General features: G+C 49.4%; 1 pseudogene across 1 annotated transcript; it reads left to right on the top strand.

The window, feature by feature from the left end:
• Positions 1-7850: 7850 nt before the first annotated feature.
• On the top strand, positions 7851-9376 carry LOC146180670 (uncharacterized; annotated as a pseudogene). Its single transcript, XR_014700389.1, has 2 exons — positions 7851-8217; positions 8482-9376. The product of XR_014700389.1 is annotated as an uncharacterized LOC146180670 (transcript).
• Positions 9377-11629: the final 2253 nt, after the last annotated feature.

The following is an 11629-nucleotide window of genomic DNA, read 5'->3' as shown; positions in this document are numbered from 1 at the left end:
AGGCGCGAACATTAACGTGATCTATGCAAGTTTTAGACATACTATTATTTACGAACTCTTCTCTAGTAGGATCTGAAAGTAGTGCTTCTATACCATGGTCAGCAAGGGCATTTAGGTAGTTTTCCGCAGACGCTCTCTCAGGCTTTATTAGATCTATATTCAAGTCACCCATTATGCATAGGTTACCTTGGCTGAACCTCTGTTTACAAATGTCGTGCAGTTCTGTGATAAAATTAGACACGTTTCCAGACGGCGGGCGGTATATGATAAGGAGGTGACTCGAGATGTTGCAGTATGAAATTTCAAATCCCATCGCTTCTGCAGCGTTGAAGGAGATGCTAATATGGGAAACCGATAATGAATCTTTGAAGAAGACAGCAATTCCTCCACCTTTACCTACTTGACGGGTAAGGAAATGTTCCGTATAACCTGGAAGCTTGAACATGCAAGTATTATGATCAGCAATATTTATCTCTGTGAATGCAAATATGTCTACGACTTGGTAAAGGTCTTGTGCGACTACCAGAAATTGATTCCAATATTTTCGAATACTTCGAATGTTAATATGAAGAATTGTAAGTGAACTCAGTGAAATTGGATGGAACGATTGAAAACATGCATCAAAGCTTGAAAAAGAAGACATAGCAATAACAATCTTCCTACATCATTTTGTCAATGTCTGAAAGAGACGCGATTTTGATGGCGGAAGCCCCCACTGCTTTCCTGGCAAAAATTTTGCCATTCTTGACCTAGACAAATTTGAAAGATTTTTCCTTTCCTCGGATTCGAGTTTTCCAGAACAGCTCACTGTTCATTCGAGTCAAGTTTTCATTGAAGAAGACTGAAGAGAGCTTGTCGGAGTTGTTTAGCGTCCTAAGTTTGCCTTTAACCTGCAGCCATTTCTCCCGTATGGTCGGGGACGAAAACCTGACCAATACGACCGGAATCTTCTCTTGACGCGATGGCAGGCGGTGCACGGCGGTTATCTCCGAAGGATTGAAGTCACGCACTTCAAGCGCTTCAGCCATCTGCGCAATTTCAGCTGCAGGTCTTCCTGTGGCTGAACTGGCAGTCCGCTTATCTCTAGATTAGACAGACGGCTGTACTGTTCACTGTCATTGAGCTCTGACTGAATTCGGAGAATCATCGAAGCTTGTTCGCCAATAGTTCCTTCTAGAAATGCTACCTTTTGCTCCAGTGTTTTTGTTGCTTGCACGGCATCGTTGCATGTCGCAAGGAGCGTGTCATATTTGGATGCCAGGAATTCCACTGAAGTTTGAACCTCAGTTACTGTCGTTTGGAGGCCTTCAATTGTTGCGACAAGCTTCTCGAGCTGGACCGGTAGAGCCAGCAGGCTATCTATGCTTATTTTCAGCTCTGAAACAACCATCAGTTTTTTTTCCAAAGCAGCTACCTTTTTAGAAACATCTGATGGTTCTTCTTCCGTTGGCTTCCCATTGGAGGTCACCGAGATTAACTCCCCCTGACAGGCGCGACATCGCTATTTTTCACGTTTCCCAGGTCCCATGGATGAAAATGTACTCTCAGAAAGACCTGAACATTCACCGAGATGGTACCCAATGCTACATTCGCAGCAAACAGTTCGTTTTCCATCTGTAGGTAGAGCCTCATTACAAATCCCACAACGTGCCATTGTGAACAGTCGAGAACAACACTAGCAGGTCTAGCAAAGCACAAGTTATGACCAGGTACAACTTGCACACATTGCCCAAATTGCAGTCGGCGGCTTAATGAAACAAATCGCTAGTGATGAGTTGTCATCAATGCTCACCTGTCGTACACAAGAATAGCAGTCAGTTCGCGACACAGGGGTTGCCGCCGACTGCGAAGGCGAGCCAGGTGAACCACTGTTTTATAGCGGTCCAGCGGTAGCAGCGCCGTCTCCAAGAAGCCTGGCAGTGATCGTCCTTCCAGTCACGCTGTCCCGAAGTGGAACGATTCGCGGCGCCGAGCTGTCCAGTTCCACCACGATATGCGCAGGATAATGGTATCAGCTGGCCGTCCGAGTCTGTTGCCTGTCGTACACAAGAATAGCAGTCAGTTCGCGACACAGGGGTTGCCGCCGACTGCGAAGGCGAGCCAGGTGAACCACTGTTTTATAGCGGTCCAGCGGTAGCAGCGCCGTCTCCAAGAAGCCTGGCAGTGATCGTCCTTCCAGTCACGCTGTCCCGAAGTGGAACGATTCGCTGTCCAGTTCCACCACGATATGCGCAGGATAATGGTATCAGCTGGCCGTCCGAGTCTGTTGCCTGTCGTACACAAGAATAGCAGTCAGTTCGCGACACAGGGGTTGCCGCCGACTGCGAAGGCGAGCCAGGTGAACCACTGTTTTATAGCGGTCCAGCGGTAGCAGCGCCGTCTCCAAGAAGCCTGGCAGTGATCGTCCTTCCAGTCACGCTGTCCCGAAGTGGAACGATTCGCTGTCCAGTTCCACCACGATATGCGCAGGATAATGGTATCAGCTGGCCGTCCGAGTCTGTTGCCTGTCGTACACAAGAATAGCAGTCAGTTCGCGACACAGGGGTTGCCGCCGACTGCGAAGGCGAGCCAGGTGAACCACTGTTTTATAGCGGTCCAGCGGTAGCAGCGCCGTCTCCAAGAAGCCTGGCAGTGATCGTCCTTCCAGTCACGCTGTCCCGAAGTGGAACGATTCGCTGTCCAGTTCCACCACGATATGCGCAGGATAATGGTATCAGCTGGCCGTCCGAGTCTGTTGCCTGTCGTACACAAGAATAGCAGTCAGTTCGCGACACAGGGGTTGCCGCCGACTGCGAAGGCGAGCCAGGTGAACCACTGTTTTATAGCGGTCCAGCGGTAGCAGCGCCGTCTCCAAGAAGCCTGGCAGTGATCGTCCTTCCAGTCACGCTGTCCCGAAGTGGAACGATTCGCTGTCCAGTTCCACCACGATATGCGCAGGATAATGGTATCAGCTGGCCGTCCGAGTCTGTTGCCTGTCGTACACAAGAATAGCAGTCAGTTCGCGACACAGGGGTTGCCGCCGACTGCGAAGGCGAGCCAGGTGAACCACTGTTTTATAGCGGTCCAGCGGTAGCAGCGCCGTCTCCAAGAAGCCTGGCAGTGATCGTCCTTCCAGTCACGCTGTCCCGAAGTGGAACGATTCGCGGCGCCGAGCTGTCCAGTTCCACCACGATATGCGCAGGATAATGGTATCAGCTGGCCGTCCGAGTCTGTTGCCTGTCGTACACAAGAATAGCAGTCAGTTCGCGACACAGGGGTTGCCGCCGACTGCGAAGGCGAGCCAGGTGAACCACTGTTTTATAGCGGTCCAGCGGTAGCAGCGCCGTCTCCAAGAAGCCTGGCAGTGATCGTCCTTCCAGTCACGCTGTCCCGAAGTGGAACGATTCGCGGCGCCGAGCTGTCCAGTTCCACCACGATATGCGCAGGATAATGGTATCAGCTGGCCGTCCGAGTCTGTTGCCTGTCGTACACAAGAATAGCAGTCAGTTCGCGACACAGGGGTTGCCGCCGACTGCGAAGGCGAGCCAGGTGAACCACTGTTTTATAGCGGTCCAGCGGTAGCAGCGCCGTCTCCAAGAAGCCTGGCAGTGATCGTCCTTCCAGTCACGCTGTCCCGAAGTGGAACGATTCGCGGCGCCGAGCTGTCCAGTTCCACCACGATATGCGCAGGATAATGGTATCAGCTGGCCGTCCGAGTCTGTTGCCTGTCGTACACAAGAATAGCAGTCAGTTCGCGACACAGGGGTTGCCGCCGACTGCGAAGGCGAGCCAGGTGAACCACTGTTTTATAGCGGTCCAGCGGTAGCAGCGCCGTCTCCAAGAAGCCTGGCAGTGATCGTCCTTCCAGTCACGCTGTCCCGAAGTGGAACGATTCGCTGTCCAGTTCCACCACGATATGCGCAGGATAATGGTATCAGCTGGCCGTCCGAGTCTGTTGCCTGTCGTACACAAGAATAGCAGTCAGTTCGCGACACAGGGGTTGCCGCCGACTGCGAAGGCGAGCCAGGTGAACCACTGTTTTATAGCGGTCCAGCGGTAGCAGCGCCGTCTCCAAGAAGCCTGGCAGTGATCGTCCTTCCAGTCACGCTGTCCCGAAGTGGAACGATTCGCTGTCCAGTTCCACCACGATATGCGCAGGATAATGGTATCAGCTGGCCGTCCGAGTCTGTTGCCTGTCGTACACAAGAATAGCAGTCAGTTCGCGACACAGGGGTTGCCGCCGACTGCGAAGGCGAGCCAGGTGAACCACTGTTTTATAGCGGTCCAGCGGTAGCAGCGCCGTCTCCAAGAAGCCTGGCAGTGATCGTCCTTCCAGTCACGCTGTCCCGAAGTGGAACGATTCGCGGCGCCGAGCTGTCCAGTTCCACCACGATATGCGCAGGATAATGGTATCAGCTGGCCGTCCGAGTCTGTTGCCTGTCGTACACAAGAATAGCAGTCAGTTCGCGACACAGGGGTTGCCGCCGACTGCGAAGGCGAGCCAGGTGAACCACTGTTTTATAGCGGTCCAGCGGTAGCAGCGCCGTCTCCAAGAAGCCTGGCAGTGATCGTCCTTCCAGTCACGCTGTCCCGAAGTGGAACGATTCGCGGCGCCGAGCTGTCCAGTTCCACCACGATATGCGCAGGATAATGGTATCAGCTGGCCGTCCGAGTCTGTTGCCTGTCGTACACAAGAATAGCAGTCAGTTCGCGACACAGGGGTTGCCGCCGACTGCGAAGGCGAGCCAGGTGAACCACTGTTTTATAGCGGTCCAGCGGTAGCAGCGCCGTCTCCAAGAAGCCTGGCAGTGATCGTCCTTCCAGTCACGCTGTCCCGAAGTGGAACGATTCGCGGCGCCGAGCTGTCCAGTTCCACCACGATATGCGCAGGATAATGGTATCAGCTGGCCGTCCGAGTCTGTTGCCTGTCGTACACAAGAATAGCAGTCAGTTCGCGACACAGGGGTTGCCGCCGACTGCGAAGGCGAGCCAGGTGAACCACTGTTTTATAGCGGTCCAGCGGTAGCAGCGCCGTCTCCAAGAAGCCTGGCAGTGATCGTCCTTCCAGTCACGCTGTCCCGAAGTGGAACGATTCGCGGCGCCGAGCTGTCCAGTTCCACCACGATATGCGCAGGATAATGGTATCAGCTGGCCGTCCGAGTCTGTTGCCTGTCGTACACAAGAATAGCAGTCAGTTCGCGACACAGGGGTTGCCGCCGACTGCGAAGGCGAGCCAGGTGAACCACTGTTTTATAGCGGTCCAGCGGTAGCAGCGCCGTCTCCAAGAAGCCTGGCAGTGATCGTCCTTCCAGTCACGCTGTCCCGAAGTGGAACGATTCGCGGCGCCGAGCTGTCCAGTTCCACCACGATATGCGCAGGATAATGGTATCAGCTGGCCGTCCGAGTCTGTTGCCTGTCGTACACAAGAATAGCAGTCAGTTCGCGACACAGGGGTTGCCGCCGACTGCGAAGGCGAGCCAGGTGAACCACTGTTTTATAGCGGTCCAGCGGTAGCAGCGCCGTCTCCAAGAAGCCTGGCAGTGATCGTCCTTCCAGTCACGCTGTCCCGAAGTGGAACGATTCGCGGCGCCGAGCTGTCCAGTTCCACCACGATATGCGCAGGATAATGGTATCAGCTGGCCGTCCGAGTCTGTTGCCTGTCGTACACAAGAATAGCAGTCAGTTCGCGACACAGGGGTTGCCGCCGACTGCGAAGGCGAGCCAGGTGAACCACTGTTTTATAGCGGTCCAGCGGTAGCAGCGCCGTCTCCAAGAAGCCTGGCAGTGATCGTCCTTCCAGTCACGCTGTCCCGAAGTGGAACGATTCGCTGTCCAGTTCCACCACGATATGCGCAGGATAATGGTATCAGCTGGCCGTCCGAGTCTGTTGCCTGTCGTACACAAGAATAGCAGTCAGTTCGCGACACAGGGGTTGCCGCCGACTGCGAAGGCGAGCCAGGTGAACCACTGTTTTATAGCGGTCCAGCGGTAGCAGCGCCGTCTCCAAGAAGCCTGGCAGTGATCGTCCTTCCAGTCACGCTGTCCCGAAGTGGAACGATTCGCTGTCCAGTTCCACCACGATATGCGCAGGATAATGGTATCAGCTGGCCGTCCGAGTCTGTTGCCTGTCGTACACAAGAATAGCAGTCAGTTCGCGACACAGGGGTTGCCGCCGACTGCCCAATGAATAGATAGCCTCCTGGCTCTACCGGTCCAGCTCGAGAAGCTTGTCGCAGCAATTGAAGGCCTCCAAACGACAGTAACTGAGGTTCAAACTTCAGTGGAATTCCTGCAGCATCCAAATATGACACGCTCCTTGCGACATGCAACGATGCCCTGTAATGATTAATACTATCATTTTGATAAATGTCGAGGGCGCCGAGACCCACGTCTGTGCGATGGACCGGCCCGACACTTCGCTGCCATTTTTTGCCGAATATTCTTTTACATCGTGAGCATGTCCGGGTCCAAACAGCTTGATGCCTTTGGTTATGTTCACACCTAGAAAAAAAACTTGTCAGCCCTAAGGCAGGGTGCATACCGGCAACTATCAGAAGCGGCGCGTAGGCTCCCGTTGCTATGATGGCGAGATTAGACCGATCCCACCGACTAGTTTCACGGCGCCACCGTTGTTGCGGTGCATGCTGGTAGATGTAGTTCTCCGGCCGCTCCAGCCGCTCGGATTGCATATGCGTCGCGCGTCTGGACGATTTTTACTTCGTGTGGAGCTATCGTGCAATGGGAGGATTCAGTTCTTGCGTTCCTGGGTGCTACAACAACAGTGCAAGGGACAAAGGTCTCGGGTTTTATGTCTTTCCTAAAGACCAAAAACTTCGACAGACGTTGATTCAGTGGATAAACAGGGCCGGACAGTCTGGCAGATAAGAAAGCGTTTTACGATGTTTGGAGCTTTTTTGTAAGTAAATTGTGCAGCTGCTTGTATCGGAATGTAAAACTAGTAGTTGAACATTTCAAAGAATATAATGTTTGGGTGCCTTTGCCTTTGTAATCCTATTCCGGAATGGATCAACCATCGTTAGCACGGGTGTACTTGCACGCCGATGTTTCTTGCTGTAGGTCCTTCGTTTTTTTTTTTTTTTGCTTCATTTTCACTGCATGCTTTTATTACAAGTAGAGGACTTCTAGATCTGAACATGGCTTACGGTGTTTCATTTACGGCAAGCTCACTTTCGAGTTTACAGCGGAAACACAGATAAGTTTGAACTGCGCAGTGTCGGTGCGCTTCGCTGTTCGCATTTCTTTTCACGGTGCTTCTAGCCGTATCGTAAAAAACGAGGTTACAGTCATCCATGGCTGTGTCGTGAATGACTCTAGAGTCGTCTTTTCTTTTTTTGTTACCATGCGCCGTGGTACAAGCGCGGTTACAACCAGGCATAACATTTTCTAGCGAAGTAATATACTCGCTTCACGGGACCCTTGACAACAGCTTAGCAGGGATGTCATGGCCCGAGATTAGGTGAACCTTCACGTGTTATCATAGCGGCTAGCGGTATCTCGAAACCTCGCCTTTACTTCCGCGATGTTGTCAGCTAGCGTAAGCACGCAACCGATTTGAGTGTAACTATTGAGCTGTGTCTGCAGCAATGTATATTATATGCATTTGTAGTTTTGAAAAAAAAAAAAGAAAATTAAACCTTCACCATATTGACACCATCCTTATGTTCTTGATCAATATGTACTTTTAATCTAGAGAAAGTGCTACTGTATGAGCGCTATGAAGGCATACAGCTTGAGCATACAAACAATGCGTAAAGTGCAGTGCAGTAGCCCTGACCGTGCTTTGCTGTATCATGGTTGTACTGCTGAAACTCTCTGTACTTAGGTTTGCAAAGTTTGTGCCAACGATGGGACTGGTTTTGTAAAAAAAAAGTGAAAATGAAACTTTCATTATTTTGCTACCGTTCTGATTTTCTTGATCAATATGTACTTTTAATCTAGAGAAAGTGCTACTGTAGTAGCGCAATGAAGGCATACAGCTTGGGCATACAAAAATGCATAAATAACAGTGGAGTAGCCCTGGCCATGCTTAGCAGTATTATAGTTGTACTGCTGAAAATCTCTCTACCCAGGTTTTCAAAGTTTGTGCCAACGACGGGAGACAGAGTATGCAGTGCCCACTTCGAAGGGAGTAAAAAGACTTACATGATCCGTGTTGCCACAATTTTCCCCCTGAGACAGCAAAAAGTGAAGAAGAGGCGGCCGCTGAGATGAACTGAGGTAAAATAAGCACAAGGAGGAAATAAAAATAGCATGCCATGTTTGCATATACTTCATTTCTATTTTCTGGGGATAGTTTGACACAAGGAGATGGCTAGAATAATTGTACTGTTGAATAAAAAACAAGAGGGAATATTTAGTCAATGTGAAATCATGTGAAGCAATAAAAAAAAAATGTGTGTGCAAAGCATCACCTACAGCTGAATTGCAAACTAACATTTCTTAGGTTACTAAAACACATTGGTTTTTATTTTCACCTTCCAGCCTAAGTTACCAGCACCTCAACTGTACCTACCGAACAACGTGGGCAGGAACTCTTCACCTTTGCCAGCAGCAGCGATGACAGTAACTGTAATTAAGAGTCTGAAGCGAACATACTCTTGGACCACTCGTACAACAGCCAAAAAATAAGTTATGATGACCTCGTAGAGAAGTTTCTGAACAGAAGCACATTGTGACAGATCTCTTGGAACAAGCTGAAGTAGCAAATGCACAAGTGGCAGAGCTAAAGCGCCAGCTGGAACGAAGTCGGCTTGATCACACTGAAACAAAAAAGTTGTGTTACCGTCTTCAGAAGAAGAACAGGTGCTTAAAACGCGAGCTGTTGTCCATACAAAAAAATTAAGAACTTGCAAGGCTAAAGCCGCTCAGAATATGGAAAACGCGTATGAAGGGCTTGTGAAAGATGAGAAAAAGCTTCGCTTTTACACAGGCTTCACGTCCAGCGAGCGTTTGGAGGTTTTTTGGTCCTTTTTATAGCCAGATGTAAAACGTCTTCAGTTCTGGCAGATGAAAGAAACCAGCAGTGAGGAGAGAAAGTTCACCTTGCCTTTGAAGACCCAGCTTGTGCTTGTCCTGATGCGGCTACGGCTTGGTCTTGATAGCCTTGATCTTGCATACAGGTAGGCTGTCAACATTTAAAGAAAAATTTTTATTTGGCACTAAGAGCCATTTCCACTTAATTTTTGTTTGGTTAATAAGAGTACTCATCGAAATCTTTTCCCATCTGTTTATGGGGATATCGCTGCACCATTTTGTATGAACCCACTGTGCAGAGTAAATAGGCAAATCTGACCAGTCTTTATTTATGCCATTCCGTGGGTGTATCTTGTTGCACAGTCCAGAACCCATTATGATTGTTACTCTTGCTTTGATTCACATACACAGTATGCATGTAGGATTTTATCAAAAGGTCAGCTTCAGTATATGCAGTTACTCATTATACAGTAGTACCTCACTGTACAGTAGTACCTACCTGTAGATAGACGCAGCGGTGGCGTAGCGGTGGAACATCCGCCTCGCATGCAAGAGGACCGGGGTTCAAATCCCGGTGCCGCGCAATTCTCCACCGGATTAAAAAAAAACCAAAAACAAAAAATCCGCGTGTCGATGGAATTGCATAAACAGGTTTGGGGTGCGACCTGATGCCGGTCAACACCTCCGGTAACGCACTCCCTCACCAGAACAGGAGTTGGCCACCCTGGTGTAGTAATTGGCTGCAACCTCTTATGATAAGCTCCACAAAACCCCGGCCGTCACTGACCAGCGGCTGCGGAACAACTGACCATGGCGGCGGTCAGACCTGTGACGCAGCAGGGGGTGCTAAGAAAGCCTGGCTCCGCTGGACAGGCCGCCATTGGAAACTGACCCTGGCAACGTTTAATGCTAGAACCCTAGCTAGTGAAGCTAGTTTGGCAGTGCTCTTACAGGAACTAGAAGGTAGAAATGGGATGTCATAGGGCTTAGTGAGGTTAGGAGGCCGAATGAGTCATATACTGTACTGAAGGATAGGCATGTACTGTATTATCGAGGTTTACCGGAGAGGCGAGAACTAGGAGTAGGTTTCCTTGTCAATAAGTATACAGCGGGTAATATCGATGAATTCTATAGTATTAATGAGAGGGTGACAGGCATCGTAATTAGGCTTAATAAGCGGTATAAACAAGGTTGTACAGGCCTATGCACCTACATGTAGTTATGATGACCAGGCAGTTGGAAGCTTCTACGAAGATGTAGAATCGGCAATGCGAAAAGTAAAGACGCAGTATACTGTACTAATGGGCGACTTCAATGCTAAGGTAGGGAAAAAGCAGGCAGGAGACAAGGCAATAGGTGACTATAGCATTGGTTCTAGGAATAGCAGGGGGGAGTTACTAGTTGAGTTTGCAGAGCGCAATAACTTACGAATCATGAATACCTTCTTCAGCAAACGGAAGAACCGGAAATGGACATGGAAAAGTCCGAACGGGGAGACTAAAAATGAAATCGACTTCATAATGTGTTCAACCCCCGCCATTATGCAAGATTTAGAGGTAATCGGGAAAGTGCGATGCGGTGACCACAGGATGGTGAGGTCCCGAATTAGCCTAAATCTGAAGAAGGAACGCAACAGATTAGTAAGAAAGAAACCCATCAACGAATTAGCGGTGAGGGGGATGGCAGAAGAGTTCAGGATCTCGCTACAGAATAGGTATTCAGCTCTTACCGAGGATGGCGACATTACCCTAGAAGCAAGGAACAATAATTTCAGAGATATCATTACTGAGTGCGCGGTAGAAGTAGGCGGTAGGACAGTTAGAGAGAATACCGGTAAGCTGTCTAAGAAGACGAAAGATTTGATTAAGAAACGCCAGAGAATGAAAGCTTCCAATCCAACAGACCGGATCGAATTGGCCGAGATATCAAAGCTAATCAATAAGCGCAAAGTGGCCGATATAAGGAAGTATAACATGGAGAAAATTGAGCATGCTGTAAAGGACGGGGGAAGTCTTAAAGCGGTAAAAAAGAAATTGGGCATAGGCAAAAACCAGATGTATGCGATAAGGGACAAGGCGGGCAACGTCATCACGAATATGGATAAGATTGTCAAAGTAGCCGAGGAGTTCTATACAAATCTCTACAGTAGTCAAAGTAGTCAGGACCGTACTGAGATTGGTGGTAGGGAAAAACATTCAGACGTTCTACCAGTGACGAAGGACGAGGTCAAGAAAGCATTAGAAACTATGAAAAGGGGGAAATCAGCTGGAGAGGATCAGATAACTAAAGATTTGCTGAAGGACGGGGAGGATATCGCGTTAGAAAAACTGGCCACCTTGTATACGCAGTGCCTGGTGTCATCGATGGTACCGGAACCATGGAAGAATGCAAACATTATCCTCATTCATAAGAAAGGGGACTCTAAGGACCTTAAAAATCACAGACCAATCAACTTACTGTCTGTTACGTATAAGGTATTTACTAAGGTAATCGCTAATAAAATCAGGACAACCTTAGACTTCAATCAAGCAAAGGATCAAGCAGGGTTTCGGAAACGGTGCTCTACTATCGATCATATCCATACCATCAATCAGGTGATAGAAAAATGCTCGGAATATAACCAGCCCTTATACATAGCATTCATTGATTACGAAAA

Source organism: Amblyomma maculatum, chromosome 8 (assembly GCF_055883805.1).
Source record: "Amblyomma maculatum isolate TAMU_Amacu chromosome 8, ASM5588380v1, whole genome shotgun sequence".
NCBI lineage: Eukaryota > Metazoa > Arthropoda > Arachnida > Ixodida > Ixodidae > Amblyomma > Amblyomma maculatum.
This window is presented reverse-complemented; position numbering and strand designations above follow the sequence as displayed.